The sequence below is a fragment of the Thalassophryne amazonica genome, chromosome 1, assembly GCF_902500255.1.
Source record: "Thalassophryne amazonica chromosome 1, fThaAma1.1, whole genome shotgun sequence".
Taxonomy (NCBI): Eukaryota; Metazoa; Chordata; class Actinopteri; order Batrachoidiformes; family Batrachoididae; genus Thalassophryne; species Thalassophryne amazonica.
The window spans coordinates 160,256,043-160,283,903 of NC_047103.1; the positions used below are offsets into that span (position 1 = coordinate 160,256,043).

General features: G+C 43.2%; 1 pseudogene; it reads left to right on the forward strand.

Moving 5' to 3' along the window:
- The first annotated feature begins 379 nt into the window (after positions 1 to 379).
- LOC117518146 lies at positions 380 to 27,861 on the forward strand (annotated as a pseudogene).

Below are 27,861 nucleotides of genomic sequence, written 5' to 3' on the forward strand. Positions count from 1 at the left end.
ATTTTTTAAAAATAATTTAACCACTTACAGCAAAACATCCAGGTACAGGTGCTATCAAAATAAATATAAAAATAGTTAAGCTATCAAACTTACATGAATTTACAATTTATGCTGATTTAAAGCCTGATTTATGCTTCTGCAGCTCTGTAACTCATGACGCTGAGGTGCCTGGCAGTTTTAAAGTTCTCCATCGCTGGATTATAACTTCGCCTGGGTGAAATCCTTGAGGAACACCCAGCCGGTCCCAAGACCAGATAAAGGAGGGTTGGACTTGTGGCTAACATCCCCATCCCGTAAAAAACAACTTGTTACAGAAACACAGACAACAGACCAAGAAACCTCTATCCTGGGAGAGGAAGGGTCCTCCTCATGAGGATGCATGAAGTCGTGTAGTGAAAGCCGTAAGGAAGTTACAAGGCTGACCCCCACAACCCCCACCCCCCCATCACCTAGGCCCATTAACGTCAGAACATGGAATGTGAGGACAGGAAAAACATTACAAGTAGTGGCAGAAATGAAACGCTACCACCTGACACTACTCGGAATCAGCAAGACCTGTTGGATACAGTCAGGACAAAAGAGACTGCTCAGCGGAGAGATGTTGCTATATTCTGGACATGAGGAGACATGTTGCTCTATTCCAGACATGAGGAAGACAACACTCCACACACAGAAGGAGTAGCACCCGTGCTGTCTGGACCTGCCCAGCAAGTTCTGATAGCATGGGAAGCACACGGACTAAGAATTATTGCAGCATCCTTCAGAACTAACAAAAAGAAGCTCAAGATGAATGTCAGCCAGTGTTATGCTCCAACCAATGATAGCAAAGAGGAAGCAAAAGTACGCTTCTATGACAGACTGCAGGACGTCATAGCCAAGTACCCAGAGAGAGAGATCAACATCCTCAAGGCGATTTCAATGCCAAAATCAGACAAGCAACACCGGGTATGAGGAAGTGGTGGGAAGGCACGGACTGGGAGATAAACGAGAAGGGCGAGAGATTTGCAGATTTCTGTGCAATGAACAACCTGGTCATTGGTGGCAGCATTTTCCCACACAGAAGAGTATATAAGGCTACCTGGGTATTGCCTGACCTAATGACAGAAAACCAAACTGACCACATCTGTATGGCCAAGAAATTCAGGAGGTCCCTACAAGATGTAAGGGTGAGAAGAGGAACAGACATTGCAAACAATCACCACCTGTTGGTTGCCAGGCTAAAGATGAAGCTGAAAAAAACTGGATGAAACAGACTATAAAAAGGCAGAAGTACAAATCAAATCAAATCAAATAAATTTTATTTATATAGCGCCAAATCACAACAAACAGTTGCCCCAAGGCGCTTTATATTGTAAGGCAAAAGCCATACAATAATTACAGAAAAACCTCAACGGTCAAAACGAAACCCCTATGAGCAAGCACTTGGCGACAGTGGGAAGGAAAAACTCCCTTTTAACAGGAAGAAACCTCCAGCAGAACCAGTCTCAGGGAGGGGCAGTCTTCTGCTGGGACTGGTTGGGGCTGAGGGGAGAGAATCAGGAAGACATGCTGTGGAAGAGAGCAGAGATCAATCACTAATGATTAAATGCAGAGTGGTGCATACAGAGCAAAAAGAGGTGAATAAAAAGAAACACTCAGTGCATCATGGGAAACCCTCCAGCAGTCTAAGTCTATAGCAGCATAACTAAGGGATGGTTCAGGGTCACCTGATCCAGCCCTAACTATAGCTTTTAGCAAAAAGGAAAGTTTTAAGCTTAATCTTAAAAGAAGAGATGGTGTCTGTCTCCCTAATCCGAATTGGGAGCTGGTTCCACAGGAGAGGAGCCTGAAAGCTGAAGGCTCTGCCTCCCATTCTACTCTTACAAACCCTAGGAACTACATGTAAGCCTGCAGTCTGAGAGCGAAGCGTTCTATTGGGGTGATATGGTACTATGAGGTCCCTAAGATAAGATGGGACCTGATTATTCAAAACCTTATAAGTAAGAAGAAAAATTTTAAATTCTATTCTGGAATTAACAGGGAGCCAATGAAGAGAAGCCACTATGGGTGAAATATGCTCTCTCCTTCTAGTCCCTGTCAGTACTCTAGCTGCAGCATTTTGAATTAACTGTAGGCTTTTCAGGGAACTTTTAGGACAACCTGATAATAATGAATTACAATAGTCCAGCCTAGAAGAAATAAATGCATGAATTAGCTTTTCAGCATCACTCTGAGACAAGACCTTTCAATTTTAGAGATTTTGCGCAAATGCAAAAAAGCAGTCCTACATATTTGCTTAATATGCGCATTGAAGGACATATCCTGATCAAAAATGACTCAAAGATTTCTCACAGTATTACTGGAGGTCAGGGTAATGCCATCCAGAGTAAGGATCTGGTTAGACACCATGTTTCTAAGATTTGTGGGGCCAAGTACAATAACTTCAGTTTTATCTGAATTTAAAAGCAGGAAATTAGAGGTCATCCATGTCTTTATGTCTGAAAGACATTCCTGCAGTTTAACTAATTGGTGTGTGTCCTCTGGCTTGATGGATAGATAAAGCTGGGTATCATCTGCGTAACAATGAAAATTTAAGCAATGCTTTCTAATAATACTGCCTAAGGGAAGCATATATAAAGTGAATAAAATCGGTCCTAGCACAGAACCTTGTGGAACTCCATAATTAACCTTAATCCGTGAAGAAGACTCCCCATTTACATGAACAAATTGTAATCTATTAGATAAATATGATTCAAACCACTGCAGCGCAGTGCCTTTAATACCTATGGCATGCTCTAATCTCTGTAATAAAATTTTATGGTCAACAGTATCAAAAGCAGCACTGAGGTCTAACAGGACAAGCACAGAGATGAGTCCACTGTCTGAGGCCATAAGAAGATCATTTGTAACCTTCACTAATGCTGTTTCTGTACTATGATGAATTATGAAACCTGACTGAAACTCTTCAAATAGACCATTCCTCTGCAGATGATCAGTTAGGTGTTTTACAACTACCCTTTCAAGAATTTTTGAGAGAAAAGGAAGGTTGGAGATTGGCCTATAATTAGCTAAGATAGCTGGGTCAAGTGATGGCTTTTTAAGTAATGGTTTAATTACTGACACCTTAAAAGCCTGTGGTACATAGCCAACTATTAAAGATAGATTGATCATATTTAAGATCAAAGCATTAATTAATGGTAGGGCTTCCTTGAGCAGCCTGGTAGGAATGGGGTCTAACAGACATGTTGATGGTTTGGATGAAGTGACTAATGAAAATAACTCAGACAGAACAATCAGAGAGAAAGAGTCTAACAAAATACCAGCATTACTGAAAGCAGCCGAACATAAAGATATGTCTTTGGAATGGTTATGAATAATTTTTTCTCTAATAGTTAAAATTTTAGAAAACTTAGAGGAACAGACTCTTTTTCCAGGCTAAATGAAGATCTTCTAAATTAGTGAGACGCCATTTCCTCTCTAGCTTATGGGTTATCTGCTTTAAGCTGCGGGTTTGTGGGTTATACCACGGAGTCAGGCACTTCTGATTTAAGGCTCGCTTTTTCAGAGGAGCTACAGCATCCAAAGTTGTGCTCAATGAGGATGTAAAGCTATTGACGAGATAATCTATCTCACTCACAGAGTTTAGGTAGCTACTCTGCACTGTGTTGGTATATGGCATTGAAGAACATAACAAAGAAGGAATCATTGTTGTGTGGGCCGCTGAAGAGGAGGTACTGCTGGCCCACCACCACCAGATGGCACCCTGCTTGGAGTGCGGGCTCCAAGCATGAGAGGGCGTTGGAGCCGCTGGAGGTGACAGCTGTCATCACTCAACACCAGCTGTCACCCATCACCACCACTATAAAGACCGGACTGCAACTCCACCTCCTCGCCGAGAAATCGTCTACCATACAGGTAATTTTTCTCTGCTGAACAAAACATTGAGTAATAGTCTGAACTTCTTTTGCAGCCGTTTTCCTGTGGTGCTTGCCTTATCTGTGGGATGGGCGTTTGGTGTGATCAGCGACGGCTTCGCTTCACACCCCAACCAGATAAGTGGTTAGACAGGAGCTGCACGAGTGTGTGATTGGAGGTGGAGGTTCTCCCTCCGTAACTGAACACAGACTGTGGGATTACTGAGTGTGCGGACTCACACTCATCCAGAATTGTTTCTGTTTTCTGCCAGCTACCGGGTCTGACTGCTGAAGACAGTGGCCACCTGGGGTGCAGGGCTTGGCGGCTCCGGTGTTCTTCAGGTCCATTGGTGGTGAGGCTTGTGTGGGTTCCGGCTTCTCTCTCACCGGACATCTCCTATCTTCGAGCCTGCCACACGACACCTTTTGTTGGATTGATATAACACATATTTGTATCTGTCTGTATCACGTTGTGCACCTTCACAACATTAAATTGTTACTTTTTGGCTATTCCATTGTCCCTTCATTAACGCCCCCTGTTGTGGGTCCGTGTCACGACACTTCCCCAACAATCATATCCTTAAACCTAGTTACAGCGCTTTCAGAAAGACTTCTAGTGTAATGAAACTTATTCCCCACTGCTGGGTAGTCCATTAAAGTAAATGTAAATGTTATTAAGAAATGATCAGACAAAAAAGGGTTTTCAGGGAATACTGCTAAGTCTTCAATTTCTATGCCATATGTCAGAACAAGATCTAGTGGTGGGTGGGCTCGTTTACATTTTAGCGAAGCCAACTGAGTCTAATAATAGATTAAATGCAGTGTTGAGGCTGTCATTCTCAGCATCTATGTGGATTTTAAAATCACCCACTATAATTATCTTATCTGAGCTAAGCACTAAGTCAGACAAAAGGTCTGAGAAATCACAAAGAAACTCACAGTAAGGACCAGGTGGACAATAGATGATAACAAATAAAACTTTTTTTTGAGACTTCCAATTTGGATGGACTAAGAGTCAAGCTTTCAAATGAATTAAAGCGCTGTCTGGGTTTTTGATTAATTAAAAAGCTGGAGTGGAAGATTGCTGCTAATCCTCCTCCTCGACCCGTGCTTCGAGCATTCTGACAGTTAGTGTGACTCGGGGGTGTTGGCGCATTTAAACTAACATATTCATCCTGCTGTAACCAGGTTTCTGTAAGGCAGAATAAATCAATATGTTGATCAATTATTATATAATTTACTAACAGGGACTTAGAAGAGAGAGACCTAATATTGAATAAACCACATTTAACTGTTTTAGTCTGTGGTGCAGTTGAAAGTGCTATATTATTTTTCTTTTTGAATTTTTATGCTTAAATAGATTTTTACTGGTTGTTGGTGGTCTGGGAGCAGGCACCGTCTCTACGGGGATGGTGTATTGGGGGGATGGCAGAGGGAGAGAAGCTGCAGAGAGGTGTGTAAGACTATAACTCTGCTTCCTGGTCCCAACCCTGGATAGTCACGATTTGGAGGGTTTAATAAAATTGGCCAGCTTTCTAGAGATGACAGCTGCTCCATCCAAAGTGGGATGGATGCCGTCTCTCCTAACAAGACCAGGTTTTCCCCAGAAGCTTTTCCAATTATCTATGAAGCCCACCTCATTTTTTGGACACCACTCAGACAGACAGCAATTCAAGGAGAACATGCGGCGAAACATGTCACTCCCGGTCCGATTGGGGAGGGGCCCAGAGAAAACTACAGAGTCCGACATTGTTTTTGCAAAGTTACACACCGATTCAATATTAATTTTAGTGACCTCCAATTGGCGTAACCGGGTGTCATTACTGCCGACGTGAATTACAATCTTACCAAATTTACGCTTAGCCTTAGCCAGCAGTTTTAAATTTCCTTCAATGTCGCCTGCTCTGGCCCCCGGAAGACATTTGTCTATGGTTGCTGGTGTCGCTAACTTCACATTTCTCAAAACAGAGTCACCAATAACCAGAGTTTGTTCCTTGGCGGGTGTGTCGCCGAGTTGGGAAAAATGGTTAGAAATGTGAATGGGTTGGTGGTGTACAGGGGGCTTCTGTTTAGAACTATGCTTCTTCCTCACAGTCACCCAGCCGGCCTGCTTTCCCGGCTGCTCGGGATCTGCTGGGGGACAGCTAACGGCGGCTAAGCTACCTTGGTCCGCACCAACTACAGGGGCCTGGCTAGCTGTAGGATTTTCCAAGGTACGGAGCCAAGTCTCCAATTCGCCCAGCCTGGCCTCCAAAGCTACGAACAAGCTACACTTATTACAAGTACCGTTACTGCTAAAGGAGGCCGAGGAATAACTAAACATTTCACACCCAGCGCAGAAAAATGTGGGAGAGACAGGAGAAGCCACCATGCTAAACCGGCTAAGAGCTAATAGCTGCGCTAAGCTAGCGGATTCCTAAAAACACACAAAGTGAATAATGTGAAAATAATTTAGAGGTGATTCAGCAGAGAGAGTGCTTTAGTTAAGGCATGTGAAGATTACACTGTGAAATAAATCGTTATCTAGTTATCTAGATCAATCTAACTACGCAGATTAAACAGCTAACAGATACAGCAAAACACCGCTGTGCTCCGGAACAGGAAATGATACAATACCGCAGTGAGAGCCAACCACCAATAGAGGTCAAGTACAGCCTCAGCCTACTGAAAGACCCAATGACTAGAGAGGATTTCAAGCTGTCCCTCATCAACAGATACCAAGTGCTACAAGAACTACTGGAAGATGAGGCTGATCTGGCAAAAAGTGAAGGAGACACTCACATTAACCTGCCAGGAAGTAGTGGGTCCCAAGAGACACCAACAGAAGGAATGGATATCGGTAGACACACAGGCAGCAGTAAACAGCAGCCGAACAAGTTCAGCAAAGGCTAAGGCACAATAGACTTCACAAAAGTCAACAGAGAAGTGAAGATTAGTGTAAGAGCAGATAAGCGGAACTATGTTGACAGCTTGGCAGAAGAAGCAGAGGAAGCAGCAGCCAGCAATAACATGAAGCAGCTATATGATACCACTAAGAAACTGTCAGGAAAGTACAGTAGACCCGAGAGACCAATCAAGGACAAGAAAGGAAACACTGTCCAGGGAACACAGCAACAACTGAACTGATGGGCAGAGCACTTTGAAGAGCTTTTGAACAGACTTGTCCCTCCAAATCCCCCTAAAATTGAGCCAGCCGACAGAGATTTAGACATCAACTGTCAGCAGCCAACACGAGGAGATCAGGAAAGCCATCAAACTACTGAAGAACAGCAAGGCGGCAGAACCAGATAAAATCTCTGCAGAAGCACTCAAGGTAGACCTGACAACAACCATAGAGATGCTTTACCCTCTTTTTGTGAAGATCTGGGAAGAAGAAAAAGTACCAACAGACTGGAAGGAGGGCTACCTCATCAAACTACCCAAGAAAGGAGACCTTAGCAACTGTGCAAACTACAGGTATAATGCTTCTGTCAGTGCCAGGAAGGTCTTCAACAGGATCCTGCTGGAGAAAATGAAAGGAGCAGTTGACCCCCTTCTCAGAGATCAGCAGGCCGGCTTCTGGCAGAATAGATCATGCATCGACCAGATTGCCATCCTGCGCATCATTGTTGAGCAGTCTTTAGAGTGGAATTCATCACTGTATATTAACTTTGTCGACTATGAGAAGGCGTTTGACAGCGTTGACTGCAAAACCCTCTGGAAGCTGCTACGCCATTATGGAGTGCCAACTAAACTGGTCACCCTGATCAAGAACTCCTATGAAGGATGACTTGCCGGGTGGTCCATGGAGGACAGCTCACAGACAGCTTTGGGGTGAAGACTGGAGTCAGACAAGGCTGTCTCCTGTTGCCTTTTCTCTTCTTTCTGGTGATCAGTTGGATCATGGAGGTCAACAGCACACAGATGAAATGGAATCTAATGGGCACTATGGGATCAGCTTGAAGACTTGGACTTTGCTGATGACCTAGCCATGCTTTCCCACAGCCACCAACAGATGCAGGACAAGACAACAGAGCTGGAAGCTGTTTCTTCACAAGTTGGCCTTAAGATCAATGAGGGCAAGACCAAAATCCTTAAGATCAACACAAAAAGTGAGGACCCAGTCACACTGCATGGAACTGAGCTGGAGGAAGTGGAGGCCTTTATATATTTGGGCAGCATCATTGACAAGCAGGGTGGAACAGAAGCAGACGTAAGAGCAAGAATCGGCAAAGCGAGGGCATCATACTTGCAGTTGAAGAATATATGGAGCTCCAGGTGGTATCGACTTGTACAAAGATCAGGCTGTTTAACTCCAATGTCAAGTCAGTGCTGCTGTAATGGAACCGAGACACGGAGGACAACAAAGACTACCACCAGGAAAGTACAGACTTTCATCAACAGCTGCCTGAGAAGACTACTGCAGATCCACTGGCTGAACACCATCAGCAACTCAGACCTGTGGCAGCATACCAACCAACTGCCAACCAAAGTTGAGATCCGGCGCAGAAGATGGGAATGGATTGGGCACATCTTGAGGAAACCAACTAGTAACATCACCAGACAGGCGCTGGCATGGAACCCCCAGGGAAAACGAAAAAGAGGATGGCCAAGAAACACCTGCCGATGGGACCTTGAGGCAGACAGAAAGAAGATGGGATACACCTGGAAACACCTGGAGAGGGCAGCCCAGGACTGAGGAATCTGGCAGACTGTTGTCAGCGGCCAATGCTCTGAGAGGAACGATGGACAATATGATTATGATCGTTGGATTATGATTTATTATGGATTAATTTGACTCTCAACAAGCTTTTCTTTCTACAGTCATCGCCTCCAAATCAAAGGTAAGCTGCACAATTTCATATTTTTCAGACTTTGTGCTGTAAAGTTGTGGACTTATCTGATCCATTTGTACTCAGCATGTGCACTGCAAAAACTATTAAAATATAATGGCAGATGAAGGAGTAAGAGCAGGAAAGTGTCAAATGACAGCCTTTTTCAGTGTCTGATTTAACAGGTGCACGTCAGGCTGCGGTCCAAGTCTGAGCACGGTATGAAAAAATAAACAGTCATGCTTTTAATCACAGAAATGACTCCGGTCCCACTTTCCTCAAATCGGTGAGTGTCAGAGCGCTGAACTTTAATTTGTACCTCTGTTACTGTGCACGTCCAGACTACTCAAGGATTTTAATGGAAATACATTGTGGTCGGACGGGACATATTATCCAATGTGAGCAAAAATCTGTTATACAAAATCTATTAAATACATTGTTTATTACATAGAAAACAATACAAAAACATTGGGACTTTTTTGTCCGGTGACTGTGAATATCTGGTTTATACGATGACAGTTTAGGTGAGTTTTACTGTACATGGGACTGAACGATAAATTTACTTGTCAAAACTTTGACGAAGTCGCTTCCATCCCACATGGTTGATTTTATTTTCCCAAATGTTTCTTCTGTTCAGATTTGAAGGGAATCTGTACATCTTGAAGCCCTTGCTGTGCCTATTTGTGCCTCCAACTGCACAGCAATCCATCATTTTCAGTGAATAAATAAAAAAAATAGCTGGATTTACATGCAGATAGATTAAAAGTGAATGCTATTTTGAACCCAAGATGCCACCAGGAGTCACATGACCGATTTTTTTGACTCGTCATTTCGTACCGTCTCAATCAGGGGACTCTATGCACCACATCCTTGTCTGGATTTAGAATGAATAGATAATTACAAGATCCTGTACGCTAACCTTTGATCTTGATAGTGACTTTGCTGACCTTTGTTTCCGGTTGCTGACCTGCGTTCCTGATTGCCCATCTGTAATCTTAAATGCTGAACTTTGGTCTGGATTTTGAACTTGAGCTCTGATGTTTGATCCCTGTTTGCTGTTTGTTCTGCTCCTGGCTTTTGATTATATTCACTGATATTTAAAGATTTCTGTCCTTTTGATCTGAGAATATCCTATTTCACATATTTTCACTCTGATACTTTGCTACTGAGCATTTTTGTTACTTGAATCAGATATCGTCCAATATTTATTACTTACAAAAAATAAAGTCATAAAAAGCTGGTGATATTGAGACCTTTTTTTTACAGACTGCATATACGTATGCTGGTATTTATACACTGTAAAGTACTTGGAGCTCGAATAAATTAAAAATTAGAAAATGTATTTGTTTAAATATTGTACAGTTAATCTCTGATGCTTTGAAACTGAAGTGTTATTCTAATGAGTGACTTTTAACTGTTACTGGAGACAGAATCAATTGAATAATTTGTCACTGGATCAAAGTTTTATTTGTCATTTTTTATTTGTGCAAGCTGAAGAGTCATTTCCATCCTCTCCTTATAGTGAATGATGCTTTCTTGGTTGCCATGGCAGCCAGCGATTATCTCTGGTGCCAGGCAGAAATGGCCTCTGATTGGTTAATCAGTATTCAGATGGTGTGTTTGCTTCGCTGGATGCTGCACTGCCATTCATTTTCTCTCTCTCTCTCTCTCTCTCTGTCCATCAAATGTCACTTATCACCTGAGAGATAAATGATTCTGCCCTGGTGATAAAAGAGGCCTGGGAGGAAGATGGAAGGTAATGATGACAGAAGGTGAAGTGGAGAGAGGAGGATGAGGGGGAAAAGATGATGGCATCAAAAAGACTTATGACACTGACCTCTGACCTTCATCCTGTGATTGATGAGTTTGCTTTGGAGACATTTCATGCAATTATTTCTATTTGTTGAGATTTTGTTTGTGATAAAAGCACCAAACTCAGCACAAATACGCATGTCATGTCGGGTTGTTCATTTTTGCCTTGCAGATGGCCTGCCTGGAGCTTTTGCATCTAAATGCTATTGTTTTTAATGTAACCTTGTTTGCAGCTGCACCGATAAAACTCAACATGTCTTCTTCAAGGCCGAAACTCTGATAACATTCATTCTTCACAAGAGTTTTCATGAGAAAGCTGTGAACAGTTTCACTTTCTGGCAAAATGTATGTGACTGTTTGCAACAGCCCCGCTTGTACAAAAAGAGCACTTTTTACTGGTGTCAACATACACTTTTCAGAATTTTGCTGCTCTGGGTGTGACTTCGAAGCTTCAAATTAAAAGCCTGTGTTTATCGACAATCAGTCAATTTCCTGATTTTTCATTTCCACAAACAGCTTCAAACTACTCGACTTAAAGTCATTTTTTCGCTTCAACACTCGTTAGACATTACTGTTTTAAAAAAACAAAACAAAACAAAAACAAATAAAAAAACAGACAAATCACTTAAACAGGTAGCCAGGTAGGAGTGAGTGAAGAATTACACAGGGTCAAAATTTACAAATGCTCATTCTAAGCCCTTCATATCTACATTTTAAGGGCTCATTCATCAATTCATTGTTGCATGTAATTAACCCCTTCTAAGCCTGTATATCCCATCAATAGGAAATTTCACTTTTTATTTGTGAGATACTGACAAGCCAAAATGAGGCGGGTGGTAGGGGGGTAAACACTAAGGAAATGCTGGTCATGAATCCTATATACAGTTTCTGCTAATAAACGCCCCTAAATCCTGCACACTGTAGCTTTAAAGTTTAGGTGCAAGTTCAGAATTTTTTTTATTTTTTACCTCAAGAAGGCATTCTAAGCCTTGGCAGTGGTATGCACTCTGAGTACAATTTCTATTTATTTTAATGTATAATGAAGCTTTTTTTTTAGCAGCACTGAATATCTGCAGTCCAATGCAATAATGTGAGAGAATAATTACTAAAAGAGTGATGGAGGGGGTGACCGTCACCTCTTCCAGTGACTGACAGCAGCCCAGTTGCCATGGGGATATAATGAAAGTGCAGTCTGCCTTACGTAAGGTTGTTGTTTTATGCGAACCTCTTAAATAAGCTGGCTTTTATTTCCACATTTCGGTTCCTCACCTTCTACTCAGTACTGCCTGTGGGTCCACTGAGCTGTTGTGTGTGTGTGTACATATATATAGCATGTTACCCGTAGGGATCCACAGGCTCTACATTGAGTAGTGTTTATAAAATAGGTAGCTGAGATTTGTCAAGGGTTGTAATAAATTGTGCAAAGTTTCTACAATGAGTTGGAATGGCGTGTGAGTCCAAAATGTTTTTAGAAAAAGAACTCAGCCCTTTTATTTCCTCTTAATTATGAAATTTCTTCATGTTAATTTGCTGTCTTAATACATTTATAAATTGTTTAGGTTCTTGATATTGTATACGCACCATTATTATCATTATCATTATTATGATTATTATATTATTATTATTTTATTGTATTGTTATTATTATTTTATTTTTACTTTGATTTTGTCATTTGATTTTTAAATGGACCACAGTGGAAATAAGTATTTTCACGTTCTTGTGTCATCCATATATTTTTAATGTATTTACAATTATATGAACTTACATTGAACTTACTAAATGGTAAATGGACTGCATTTATATAGCGCTTTTCCATCTGTATCAGACGCTCAAAGCGCTTTACAATTATGCCTCACATTCACCCCGATGTCAGGGTGCTGCCATACAAGGCGCTCACTATGCACCGGGAGCAATAGGGGATTAAAGGCCTTGCCCAAGGGCCCTTAGTGATTTTCCAGTCAGGTGGGGATTTGAACCAATGATCTTCTGGACTCAAGCCCAACACCTTAACCACTAGACCATCACCTCCCCTAAATAAAATCATGCACTCACGCTTTTAATATATAGATTATTTACCACCCCTGTTGTATTGGTGTGTGAGTCCAGAATGTAAATACTAATGTCCATTGTTCAGTGTTGTTAGCTAATATATGTAGATTCTCTAAAAATATTCATCCTATCAAAGTTCGGTTTTTGGCACCGTTCATCCTTGACCCAAAATACATAAACAGTCCAAATGGCAAATGTCAGCTTTCCCCAGTTTGTGCATTATTAAAATTGCATGCACGCACACAGAGCTTTTTGTCTTTTCTGCATTCTGCTGTAAGCAGGTACTTTTAATTTGACAAACAGAGACTGAGGCGGAAGACATTAAAAGCACTAAACTTTTCACTTATGTACTGGGAGCATGGCACTTAAGTCACTCATGGTAACAGCAACATCACACTTAACTAAACTGACTAAACCAACTGAGCTACAAAAACACAATAAATCAATAACACTAACAAACTGTTAAACTAACATGAACCACAATAACAACATTTAAAACCCTGAACTCCCATGTCGCATTGCAGCACAATTTCCATTCTTTACTGGTTTGCTAAAATCACTAATTTCTCAAAAAATATTTGTCCTATCAATTTTCCATTTTTGTAGCATTCATCCTTGACCCAAAATACATAAGCATTCCAATTGGAAATTTCAGCTCTCCCCGGTTATGGGGAGGTGACGGTCTAGTGGTTAAGCATTGGGCTTAAGACCAGAGGATCCTCAGTTCAAATCCCAGCCTGACCTAAAAATACTAAGGGCCCTTGGGCAAGGTCCTTAAGCCCCTAGTTGCTCCTGGTGTGTAGTGAGTACCTTGTATGGCAGCACCCTCACATCGGGGGGTGAATGTGAGGCATTATTTTTAAAGTGCTTTGAGCATGTGATGCGGATGGAAAAGCACTATATAAATGCAGTCCATTTATTGAAGTCATACTCACGTATGCACACACACACACACACAGAGGCCATTTTGGCTATTATATATATATATATATATATATATATATATATATATATATATATATATATATATATATATATTTTGCTGGGTAAAACTCAGCCACATGGGGTGTGCAGTACATTCTGAGAGCCAGTCCCAAGCCCGGATAAATGAGGAGGGTTGCGTCAGGAAGGGCATCCAGCGTAAAATAAGCCAACCCAACTATGCAGACTAAGAATCGAATTTCCATACCGGATCAGTCACAGCCCGTGTTAACAATGTCCGCCACCGGTGCTGTTGCCCAACAGGGTACTGGTGGAAATTGGGCTACTGCTGGGTGAAGACGATGAAGAAGAGGAGGAAAACGTTCCCACAAACAGCGGGAAAAGAAGAAAACTAGAAGGGTGGAAATGAGAGTGGTGAATTTGAATGTTGGTAGTATGACTGGTAAAGGGAGAGAGCTGGCTGATATGATGGAGAAGAGAAAGGTAGACATATTTTGTGTGCAAGAGACCAAGTGAAAGGGACGTAAGAGCAGGAGCATCGGCGGTGGGTACAAGTTATTGTATCATGGTGAGGACAGGAAGAGAAATGGTGTTGGGGTCATTTTAAAGGAAGACTATGTTAAAAGTGTGTTGGAGGTTAAGCGAGTGTCTGACAGGGTGTTGAGTGTGAAGCTGGAAATTGAAGGGGTGATGATGAATATCATCAGTGCATATGCCCCACAGGTAGGTTGTGAGATGAAGGAAGATTTCTGGAGTGTGTTAGATGAGGTGGTGGAGAGTGTGACCAAGCATGAAAGAGTCGCGATAGGAGCGGACTTCAATGGGCATGTTGGTGAAGGGAACAGAGGTGATGAGGACGTAATCGGTAGATATGGTTTCAAGGACAGGAATGGGGAAGGACAGATGGTAGTTGATTTTGCAAAAAGGATGGAAATGGCCGTGGTAAATACCTACTTTAAGAAAAGGGAGGAGCACAGGGTAACATATAAGAGTCGAGGAAGGTGCACACAGGTGGACTACATTCTTTATAGAAGATGCAAGCTAAAAGAAATCAGAGACTGTAAGGTGGTGGCAGGAGAGAGTGTCGTTAGACAGCATAGGATGGTTGTTTGTAGGATGAGTTTAGAGGTAAAGAAGAAGAGAGTGAGAGCTCAACAAAGGATCAGATGGTGGAAGCTGAAGGAGGAAGACTGTTGTGTGAAATTTAGCAAGCAGGTGAGAGAAGCACTGGTTGGAGGGGAAAAAATTTTGGACAACTGGAAAAGTACTGCAGATGTGGAGAGGGAGATAGCTAGGACAGTACTGGGTGTGACATCTGCACAGTGGAAGGAAGACAAGGAGACTTGGTGGTGGAATGAAGAGGTCCAGGAAAGCATAAGGAGAAAGAGGTTGGCGAAAAAGTTTTGGGATAGTCGGAGAGATGAATAAAGTAGACAAGAGTACAAGGAGATGCGACGGAAGGTGAAAAGAGAAGTGGCAAAAGCAAGGGAAAAGGCATATTGCGAGCTGTACAAGAAGTTGAATAGTAAGGAAGGAGAAAAGGACTTATACCGATTGGCCAGACAAAGGGACAGAGCTGGAAAGGATGTGCAGCAGGTTAGGGTGGTAAAAGATGCACATGGTAATGTGCTGACAAGTGGGGACTGTGTGCTGAGAAGGTGGAGGGAATATTTTGAAGAGCTGATGAATAAAGAAAATGAGCGAGAGAAAAGGCTGGATGATGTGGTGAGAGTAAATCAGGAAGTACAAAGGTTAGTAAGGAAGAAGTGAGGGCTGCTATGAAGAGGATGAAGAGTGGAAAGGCAGTTGGTCCAGATGACATTCCATTGGAGGCATGGAAATGTCTAGGAGAGATGGCAGTAGAGTTTCTAACCAGATTGTTTAATAAAATCTTGGAAAGTGAGAGAATGCCTGAGGAGTGGAGACGAAGTGTGCTGGTTCCTATTTTCAAGAACAAGGGTGATGTGCAGAGCTGCAGTAACTACAGAGGCATAAAGTTGATCAGCCACAGCATGAAGTTATGGGAAAGAGTAGTAGAAGCTAGGCTTAGAAAACAGGTGAAGATCTGTGAGCAGCATTATGGTTTCATGTCGAGAAAGAGCACTACAGATGCAATGTTTGCTCTGAGAATACTGCTGGAGAAGCACAGAGAAGGCCAGAAAGAGTTACATTGTGTGTTTGTGGACTTAGAAAAAGCTTATGATAGGGTGCCAAGAGAAGAGTTGTGGTATTGTATGAGGAAGTCTGGAATGGCAGAGAAGTATGTTAGGGTAGTGCAGGACATGTACAAGAATAGTGTGACAGTGGTGAGATGTGCAGTAGGAATGACAGACTCATTCAAGGTGGCGGTGGGATTACACCAAGGATCAGCTCTGAGTCCTTTCTTGTTTACAGTGGTGATAGACAGGTTGACGGATGAGATCAGACAGGAGTCCCCATGGACTATGATATTTGCAGATGACATTGTGATCTGTAGTGAGAGTAGAGAGAAAGTTGAGTCTAGTCTGGAGAGGTGGAGATATGCTTTGGAGAGAAGGGGAATGAAAGTCAGTAGACGCAAGACTGAGTACATGTGTGTCAATGGGAGGGAGCCCAGTGGAATAGTGCAGTTACAAGGAGTAGAAGTGGTAAAAGTAGATGAGTTTAACTATTTGGGGTCAAATGTTCAAAGTAATGGAGAGAGTGGTAAAGAGGTGAAGAAGAGAGTGCAGGCAGGGTGGAGTGGGTGGAGAAAGGTGGCAGGAGTGATTTGTGACCAAAGAATATCAGCAAGAGTGAAGGGGAAAGTTTGCAAGACAGTAGTGAGACCAGCTATGTTGTACAGTTTAAAGACGGTGGCACTAACAAAAAGACAGGAGGCAGAGCTGGAGGTGGCAGAGCTGAAGATGTTGAGATTCTCTTTGGGAATGACAAGAATGGACAAGATTAGGAATGAACATATCAGAGGGACAGCTCAGGTGGGACGGTTTGGAGACAAGGTCAGAGAGGCAAGATTGAGATGGTTTGGACATGTGCAGAGGAGGGACCCAGGGTATATAGGGAGAAGGATGCTGAGGATAGAGTCACCAGGCAGGAGGAAAAGAGGGAGGCCAAAGAGGAGGTTTATGGATGTGCTGAGGGAGGACATGCAGGTGGCTGGTGTGACAGAGGAAGATACAGAGGACAGGGTGAGATGGAAACGATTGATCTGCTGTGGCGACCCCTAACAGGAACAGCCGAAAGACGAAGATATATTGCTGGGTAACCGAAAAATGTTTAAAACAATGTGCACTGCTACTTTTTTTTGTAGTTGCTCAGCCATGCAGTAGTGGTTTTTGGTACGTGCAAACTGGGCATACCTAGCATTTTTTCATGGCACATTGCAGGGGGTGGGGGGCACCAGCACTTAAAAAAAAAAAATATATATATATGTGCCGCAAAGCAGTTATCATATCACTGTGTGAGGACTTGGCAAATTGGCACTCCCTGCGGCTGCAGGTGCCCCTGTTTGGTGACAGGTGCACAGAACAGAAACAGTGTGTGAGAAGTTCGTGCATGGTTATCTCCTGCATTCCGCTCAGGGAGATCCGCCTGTCCGGCTCCACAGCGTCTCCTCTGGCAGGGCAAAGTCCACTTAGGACGCAGCACAGAACCAGAACGCTGCACCACATTTCTCTGTGGATCATCCAGCACCAAAACAAAGGAATGACAATGCAGGCAATTTATGAAGTAAAAGGCATGTGAAAGCGGACAGACTGGGTATAAGAATGGGTTCAAATCTCACCGGAGAGGACAAACTGCCCACTTGTGGAAAAAAATTTGCAGAAATGACAGCCTGTCTATTTGTAAGGAGGGTTTAGAACTTGAGCTACATTCACATTACTAGCTGAAGTGACTTGAATCTGACCTTTTTTTTGCGTACCTGCATGTGATGCAGTGTACATTTTAGCATATTGCAAGATATATGTAGTTAACCTAGTTTTGTTAAAGGTTCCTTCACACATAGTGCGAATATGTACAACTCCAGGGTGGCACCCGTTGGAGCAGCTGTTATGCGCGGACCACGAAACATTGTGCTGACGGACAGGCGTGCACAATGCTGGTGTGACGGTTTGTGCACGCGGGAACACAGCAGCTTTTCCCCAGCAGCTGCGCGATATGGTTACACATCACGCAACTGGAAAAAAAAATACGTCACCCACGGAATTTGAACAAGCGCCTTCCAAAAGCTTTGATTGCAGCCACAAACTTTACCAAGTGAGCTACCATCATTATTCTGTAAAAGGTGCTGAACAATGCATTATATTGAGAAGTATGAGGTCTATTAGAAAAGTATCCGACCTTATTATTTTTTTCAAAAACCGTATGGATTTGAATCACGTGTGATTACATCAGACATGCTTGAACCCTCGTGGGCATGCGAGAGTTTTTTCACGCCTGTCGGTTACGTCATTCGCCTGTGGGCAGTCTTTGAGTGAGGAGTGGCCCACCCTCTCGTCGATTTTTTTCATTGTTTAGCAATGGCTCAGAGACTGCTGCTTTGTTTGATCAAAATTTTTTCAAAAACTGTAAGGCACAACTGAGTGGACACCATTCGATAAATTCAGCTGGTTTTCGTTGAAAATTTTAACGGCTGATGAGAGATTTTGGTCTGGTAGTGTCGCTTTAAGGACGGCCCACGGCGCCTGATGGCGATCTGCGCTTCGAGGCGGCAGCGTCTCGCCGTTTCAAGTTGAAAACTTCCACATTTCAGGCTCTGTTGACCCAGTAACTCGTCATAGAACAGAGAACTTTCAGAAGAAGTTGGCATGAGGAGTTTATGCAGACATTCCACTGTTAAAGGTCATTTTGTAATGAAAGAACGTGCGGGCAGAGTCGCATGTCGGGCCGGTCGCGACAGGAAAAACACCTCCGTTGGAAACCTTAACGGGCAAGTTGAAACATGCCCAAGCTGTTAAACAATTTCTCAGTTACTCACTTGTTGAAAGCCATCAAAAGCTGCCTGAATTTTACAAATGGTTTTCAAGGTGGTGTTTTTCCTGTCGCAGCGCACACAGATTTGTGGCGTCGTCACGGAAATGACTCGGCGAATTTGCGCGCACGGTCTTTCATTACAAAATTACCTTTAACAGTGGAATGTCCGCATAAACTCCTCATGCCGGCCTCTTCTGAATCTTCTCTGTTCTCTGACGACGTCCTGGGTCAACAGAGCCTTAAATTAGGATGTTTTCAGCTCCAAACAGCCAGACGACGTCGCCTGGGAGTGCTGCGCGACGTCCCGCTCCTTGGGAAGTCCTTAAAGTGACAGAAACACCCCATAATCTCTCATCAGCCGTTAAACTTTTCACAGAAAACCAGCTGAATTTCTCGAATAGTGTCCACTCAGATATCCCTCACAGGTCCTGAAAAAAGTTTGACAAAGCAACACGCGCCATCTCGAGCAGCGTCTCAGACAAAGGAATTCAGCCGAGAGGGTGGGACCACATCTCACTCAAGGCCTGCCCACAGGGAAATGACGTCACCGACACGCGTGAAAAAAACTCACGCATGCACACGAGGGTTCAAGCATGATTGGTGTAATCGCATGTCATTCAAATCCATATAGTTTTTTTTATAAAACTGCCGGTTAGTTTTATAAGATACCTCGTACATCAGCTTGGGACTCCGATGAGGGCGGTCTCATTTCCTCCCTTCTCCCTTATCTCTCTGCCTTTAACCTTCAAGTGCCTACTTCACCAGACTGTGAATTCCTCAAACTATATCGGATTCTGGATCTATTGGACTACTATTGGATTAACCATGGAATTGATCAGCTGGTCTCTGAACGCTATTGACACCATTTTTTCTACAAGAAGGTCAGGAACGGGGGATCCTACCTGCCCAGATGGAACGTATCCTGCAGCCTATGTCCTCGATTCCTGGGGGTCTTGGCGTGTTGCATGCTTGGCACCTTTCTCCGTTGAGGACGTCGAGGATTTATTCATTTTTGGTCTCATGGCAGCAGGGCTGGTACTTTTTGGCTTATGTGCTGCCCTGATCTACTGGAAAATTGGCAAGATGGCAGCATCAAGAACCACGGGCCCTCGCTTGTCCATCATGATTAACGAGGTTGGCAAGGCAGTGCATTCTCAGACTGCGTTGGCTCTTGAACTCACACTTGGATGACACCTTGGAGCTGATGTGTGCCTTGCAGTTGAAGCTGAAGGTTTCGGAGGCTGGTGAATATTCTTAATTCATAATTGGGAATATTCTAAATTCATAATTGGGATTTGGCTGTTCAAGTGGAACTGTTAAAAGTGTTTTTCACTGCTCAGCTACAACACTCCAGGCTTATCTAACCTCAAGGACAAATTACCCACTGTTTACCTCCAAAGGAATTTATTCAGGCCTTGGTGAGATTATTCAGCTCCATTCTTATCTCAACCCACAAAGACAATAAACTGACAGATGTACACATGGACTGAAGCATGCTCCAGCTTTTTCCTTACCTCCCTTCCTGCACCCCCTGCGGCAGGCCCCCGTTCTTCCCAAGCTGGCAGGCAGCACGACTCCAGTTGCAGCGGCTACCACACACTCACATCGCCTCAATTTGGAAAATGCACTGTTTCAAGTTTAGTGCACATAAACAATGTCAAATGTTTATGTGTTGTTTTAATTCTGATGTGTGCCATTATTACGGTAAACAAGTAATAATTGTGGATTAATTGCTGTTTGTCTGTGGAATGTGAGTGTGGCTATCTTGTTGTTGTAATGACAGTGATAATAAAGCTATCCATCCATCCATCCACATGGATGTATTTAAAAAAAATAAAAACGACGCACCATATAAAACCAGCGCATTGTATTAAATCCCTCTCATCAAGCAGGCAATACAAGTATGATCCGTCTGTTCCTCTGTAGATGACCCATGGTCACTGATGTATAGTCATGAAATCACATGAATGAGAAGCAGTTAGCTCGTCTCATTCCTGCACGCGTCTTGCTGACACGCGTGTCTTGTGGACGGCGCACCGCAGGACACCACGTCATGTGGAAGAGAGCTCACGTGGGTGACGTGGCAGTGAGTTCGCCTGCTGTGTGTTATAATCTGACAGTCTGTTTCAACCTGGGGGCAGCCTGTCCATGTGTGCACCGTATGTGTGCATGCTCACTTGCTGCAGCCCCATCGCCACACTGATATATGTTTTTATTTTTGTCCACTTGATGACAGCAAACATACACACGAGCATCACAGTGGTCAGTTGTTAGTCCATGTCCGTCCAAACACAGTACTGTCCAGCTGGGATGTCCAGAATGACAGATCTCCACGGCCGCTTCTGTCATAACCACACCTCCTGTTAGTTCAGCACACACACCAAAGCCACACTCGTGGGGCACTTAGACAAATTTCTGCAGACTGTTGTCGTGCCAAGAGGGCGAATGGCCACACATTTTCTAAGTGCCATGCGAGCGGTGTTAGATGTTTGTGCGTGTTACCTGGAATTTGGCCAACACCTGCCACGAGAGGGCTCGATGGGCTCGCACAGCGCACACTCTGTCTTTCAGCCACTGGTGTGCATGTAGTTGTAGCAACAGGTGTACGAGACATTGGAAGTAACTACAAAATTACACGGTGAGTATATGATTCCTGCTTCATGTGCACTTCATGCGCAATTCCACCAAATTCGCACTATGTGTGAAGGGGCCCTAACCCTCACCACATAATGTGGTTGTTCAACAAAATATATAATTAATTTTACAAAATATACAATTAATTGCATTTTATTTTACAGTGTGTTCTGTTTAATATTTAAACAACCAAGGTATGTGGGACCGGTTGACAGAACTAGAGTAAAGCTGGGTTTACACTGTGTGAGTTTTGGCCCTTTTTGAGCCGATTTTTCACTCGTGTGAGAATTTTTTGGATCGCACTGAGTTTCAGCTTAATTGTGCGTCCTGCATCGTGTAGTATACATGGAGTAATGAGCTGTGTTTAAACTCTCACGACCACCTCCCAATCGGCAATTGTATGGTTGGATGAAAATCAAATCTGTTTGATATTCTTTTCGGACGTCGTGAAGGTATCGTGCTGTTGAAGCAGTACTACGAGCATCTACGAGCCGATTTACCCCAACCTCTCGCACTGTGCATGTGCAAACACCAATGTGGAATTGGAGAAGGCATAAACAGTGATCATCTCTTTGGGAGAGAACAGCTTCTGTTTACGTTTTGCTTCCAGAAACACGTTCCGACGTGTGGTTTTTGAACGTACAATGTGAGTAGTCAGATCGCATCAGAGCATCAGGCCGTATAGTGAGAAAACATAAATCGTGCGCTCTGAACTTTTACACCCTGCAGTTTTGTCGTACAGTTTGAGCTGGAGCCGAGTACAACAATTGAATTGACAATTGTGTCTGACCAGCATAAGTGAATATAGCAAGGCATGTTCATTCAAATTTGCAATTCATGGATGTTTTATTGTAGCCTGCAGGCTCTTGAGTTCAGTTGCAATTGTTTGTGCAAAATTTTTAGGCTTTTTTTTTTCGAGGGAGAGGGGGGCACTCGGAGGAGGTCTCACCCGGGAAGTAATACAGTGCAGAACTGTCACAGCAGCTGTGGACACTTGGGTGATACAAGGTTGTTACTGTGTCGCCGTGAGTTGAGGGCCAGCGACATGAATCGGCAGTGATTACTTGGAAAGCCTATGACGCACAGGTATCTGCGGTGTGTGCATGTGTTGGGGCGCCTGTTGCCTTTGATGATAATGAGGCTGACAGAAACAGACTCTCAAGTGAGCTCTCAATGCCACCACAAACACGTGGCACACGAGCTGTGTGCACGCGTGTGGCAGATAAGATGCCAAAAAATCAAACTCAAAGCTGTTTTAATGAAATTAATCAAACAGTCGCGGAATCGAAGCACTGTGTGATAACAAAATGTCATTTTGCCTTCTGCTTATAATTGGCATCTTTCTGTTAACAGACTGCTGTTCAGCATGTTGTGCAAACGTGTCAAAGGAGTTAAAGCGCAAGACCTGGACCAAATCCTAATTTGTCTAATCGTGATGGTTCTAGGAGGTATAACAGATAAATGTATCAATTTAAATGAACTTTGCTTCAATATTTAATACTGTCATCTCTGTTTTGAACAGGAAAGTTATGCTATGTTAACAACAGCTGGCTGCTTCTTCTGGGCTTCTTTAATGCTGCGCTTTTTGCTGCTGTTGAGCTGCTGCCTCTAGTGGTGACCAAAAGGTGAGCACATTTCTGCAGCACAGTAACAAAAAAAAAAAATGAAGAAACATCCCTGGTTTTTCATTAAATATATACTGCGTGGGCAGCATGGTGGCTTCGTGGTTAGCACTGTTGCCTCGCAGCCAGAGGGTCATGGGTTGAATTCCTACCTGTGGCCTTTCTGTGTGGAGTTTGCATGTTCTCCCCGTGTTTGTGTGGGTTTCCTCCAGGTGCTCCGGTTTCCTCTCACATCCAAAGACATGCAGGTTAGGTGGATTGGAATCTTTAATTATCCATAGGTGTGCAAGTGGGTGTGAATGTGTTTTTGTCTGTTTGTGGCCCTGCGACAGACTGGTGTCCTGTCCTGGGTGTACCTCGCCTCACGCTCTATGACTGCTGGGATAGGCTCCAGCACCCCGCGACCCTTGATTGGACTAAGCGGTTGAAGATGTGTGTGTGTTTATACTGCGTCCCAATTTTAGGGGATGCATCCTTCAAAGGTTGCACTGAATGAAGATCTGGCCTTCCAAGACCGCGGAGGTCAAATCAACTTTTCTGATAGTAGCTTGTCAAGCTCATGGAGCGTTTTGCATTTGTTATTAGCTTATCCTGGCCCTACCTCCATTACTTAGCAAAGTTGACAGTTGCCCAGGACAAGCTAGCGTAGTGGGTGTAACTCGTAGTTTAGTAATCATTTTTCAATACTTATTTATACTTAAATTACTTTTTTATAATTGTACATACAAGGTCTGTTATAAAAGTATCCAACCTTTTTATGTTTTTCAAAACCCTGATGGATTTGAATCACGTGTGCTTGCATGAGCCAACCTTGAACCTTTGTGCGCATGCATGATTTTTTTCACGCCTGTCGATTGCGTCATTTGCTTGTAAGCAGCCTTTGTGTGAGGATGGGTGGAGTCTCTCGTCGTTTTTTCTTTGCAAGGAAATGGTGGAACAACTGGAGCAGCACGACTGCGTCACATTTTGCCACAAACTGGGCGACAGCCAGGTGGAAACCATTCGGATTATTCAGATGGCTTTCGGTGATGATCCTCTGGGCATCACACAGATTAAGGAGTGGTACAACCGGTTTAAAGATGTCCGCTGCACCATCAGCTTTGTGCCGATGAATTTTGCTGCCACTCTTTTCATGGCAAAATCTTCTTTCACAGTGGAATGTGCCGAAAAAGTGCTGATGTCCACCTCTTCTGCAATTTCTTGGATAATCACACGATGGTCCCACATCACCACAGCGTTCACTTTGGAAATGATCCGGTCGTTTCAGCGTGTTGATGCCGATCGGAACGCAGTGCGCTCTCCACCGTTGTGCGGCTGTCTTTAAACCGGTTGTACCACTCCTTAATCTGTGTGATGCCCATAGGATCGTCACTGAAAGCCTTCTGAATAATCCGAATGGTTTCCACCTGGCTGTCGCCCAGTTTCTGCCAAAATTTGATGCAGTCGCGCTGCTCCAGTTGTTCCACCATTTCCTTGCAAAGAAAAACCGATGAGAGACTCCACCCATCCTCACACAAAGGCTGCTTACAAGCAAATGACACAACGACAGGCATGAAAAAAATTACGCATGCGCACGAAGGTTCAAGGTTGGCTCATGCAAGCACACATGATTCAAATCCATCAGGTTTTTGAAAAAATAAAAAGGTCAGATACTTTTCTAACAGACCTCATATGTAGCCCGAAATTGCCCTTTGTTTGTTTGTGTTTGATTTACCAGCCATTTGGTTTTAAAACAAACAAACAAACAAACAAAAAGGGAAACGGGGTGGTGGCCAAGTGGCTACGTGTGCTTGTTTCCCTGTTCAAGGCCACCTTTTTCTGTTCTAAAGTAATATAGAGTTGCACCAGGAAGGGCATCCAGCATAAAACTTGTGCCAAATCAACATGCAGATCCACCTTGGATCTGCTGTGGTGACCCTGATTGAAAACAAATTTTTGTCTCCAAAATAAAAAAAAAAAAAAAAAAATCTGTGGCTCTTGGGATTGTTTGAGCCACCAAGGCTGCGCCTGTTGTATCCTTCATTTTTTGGGGGAAAGAGCATTCATCAGCCACAATCCAAGGAGCCTTCATAATGAGATGGCCTAGTTGTACCACTGTGACGCATGCCGTCGACGAATGCAGCCTAAGAAGGGTGCAGCCCCTGAACTGGGACACTGCCATAGACCTTGGAAAGTGATGATGACCACTCGGTTAGCTCTACACAAGCAGTAAGCTTCGATGGTCCCAAATGTGGCTTACCTGGAAGAGGAAAAAGTTGCAGTTCCTTGACTGGCTGCTTGACGCTGGCTCCAGAAAGGAGCAGCTTCCCAGAGAAGCTCGTGTGCACTTTCTGCAAGTCCTCAAGAAATCCAACCTGGATGTCAAGCTCCTGTCCACCTTCTACTACTCTGCCATGGAGAGCAGCCTGGCATACTCCCTCACAACACGGGATGTGGGCTGTTCAGCTGCTGATCGGAAAGCCCTACAGAGGGTCATAAATTCGGCGCAAAAGTTCATCAGCTGCCCTCTCCCCTCACTGGAAGACATTCTTGACTCTCACTACCTATCCAGAGCAAACAACATAATCAAGGACAAATCTCACCCTGGCCGCTCCTTTTTTGACCTTTTGCCCCCAGGTAGGTGCTATATACGTCACTAAACTCCAAAACAAATAGACTCTTAAAGTGCTTCTACCCCCAGCTCCCAGGCCAGAGACTTTTTTGAGACTTTTTTTGTGCCCATATGTGTATATAGGACTTTTTATGTGCATTTATGTTGAACAGTTTACTGTGAAGGGCACCTGCAATCTCACTGTAGCTTGAGTATAATTATAATAAAGGCATCTTGTCTTGTCTTATCTTAAAATTATGATTGCTTCATCTTGTGTGTACATATAAACCACTCACTTATTTATTTAATCCATCATCTGCTGCACATGAGGATGAAGAAGTCCTCACACTGTACTCAGATTGCTCTTTAAAACACAAACTAGCACATTTCCCGTGGGGATCCATGAGCTCTAGATTGGATAGTGTTTATAAAATAGGTAGTAGAGAAGCTTGAATCTTCGACTGGACTGGGTTGCTTGATGCGAGGACGTTTCGCTTCAAATCACAGAAGCTTCCTCAGCTAAAATTCTTGCTCTGGTAGTCTGACTTCTGTCTTGACTCTTGTAGAGAAGAATAAACAGAAGCCACAAAAGCTGGAGTTTTAAACCTAACCAGACCCCACCTACCGAGAGGCAGACTGCTATAGGCTAGTGACTAAACAATAGCTCTGATTAGCACCTATTGTGCTCTAGTTAGGACCCTCCTAATGATGGGACGGAAGCCTCTCCTGATGGCTCCCTTGATGACTCTCCTGATGACGTGAATGACTCATTACCATGAACAAAAGACTGAAACTGCTTTGACCTGAATACCCCATTGTAAACAGGGGACAAAGCGTGTCTCAGACCCCCTCCCCGGTTAAGGCTGGGTTTCAACTGTTTCACATAGAATGCCTCCTTGACCCCTCTCTCAAACCATTTCTTCTCTCTGGCTAAGATTATAAAATAGGTAGCTGACATTTTGGCATTTTTCAAGGGTGGTAATAAATTATGCAAAGTTTCTATCATGATTTTAACTGAAAGTGCAAGAAATTAAAATGAGAGAGGTTTGTGACAAATGTTATTTAGTTGTCATGTTTTACAACTGGCAAGGTTGAGATGTTTCCTTTGTTCAGAGCTTGTCTGGTTACCAGGAACTCATTAATGGTGACATCAACATCCATTGTTCACTGATGTTGCCTAATATCACTTATTTCTCCAAAAATCTTAGTTCTATCAACTTTCCATTTTTGCCTTGTTCATCCTTGACCCAAAATACATAAACATAGCAAACAGCAAAGGTCAGCTCTCCCCAGTTTGTCTGTGATTGAAGTCTCACACACACACACACACACACACACACACACACACACACACACACACACACACACACACACACACACACACACACACACACACACACACACACACACACACACACAGAGGCCACTTGGCCTCTAATACATAGTTGGCCATTTTGAAAAGATGTATAGAACCAGCTTGAGCGTTGTCATGAATACTTGAGTTCACACTTTGGAGCTCTGTGTATTTGAAGGCAAGCAGTGCCACGTGTGCCTAATTTTAATTTATCATGGTAAATGGATGTTCATATTAAAAAAGAAAATTCTATCTGATTGTGTTGTATCTCACCAAACTGAAATGTTTGGAAATAAAAATCAGAATCAGTCTCCACACTGGAGCAGCACAGATCCGTCTTGGGATTCTGCAATCTAATTATGTTTAATATAACACAAAATTACTTAAGTAAAAATTCAGTGGCTCATTTTTAAAAGCATCTTTAAAATAGAGCCTTGAAAACTTCAAGAGCCTTGAAAACATCTTTTCAGTCATATCTGTGATACCAGTTTCTTTGACTCACTATAAGATTTTTAAGCTGCTGTGTTAATACTAAGATAAAACTCAAAATGAGTTTTCTATGCTAATTGCAGGAAATGATTTCAAGAAATCCTAAGTAAATTTTTGTTCCATTGGTATTTTTTTTTTATTGAAAACAGCATGTTTTCAATTTGTGAAATAAAAATTCTGCCAGCGGAACATGTGAAAGTTCACTTGTTGAGATTTTTTGGCAGTTATGGGCTCAGGCATGTTTGTTTGCTGATCTTTGATCTTGATCACCATGCTTTGATGCAGATCGCTGATCAAGCACCTCATTTCTGCTTGCTCGAAGGCAGGGACAACCAACCCTGCTCCTGGAGATCGCCTTTACATTTTCCTGCTGTAACCACAGCTGATCAGTTAAGTGTGATGCTTCCCAGCTGGTGACTGGCTGAGGACACCTGACAGCTAATTAGCAGTGGGTGGAGCAGAGACAGTTGGGAAACATACAGGACAGTTGATCTCCACTAGCACAGTTAGTGACCTGTGCTCAAAGGGGAATTCTCACCCATACTTTTTCATTTGATTGTGTCTTCCCCCCCGTGCAACATTTTAAGTGGAACTTGCAATGTTGGAAATTGCTTGGGTTATTAAAGAAAATGGATTCTGATTCCAGTTCTTACAGATTCCCCATTTCCATGTAGGTCTTGGAGCATATGTGCTGTGCCACGAGTTGCTGTAG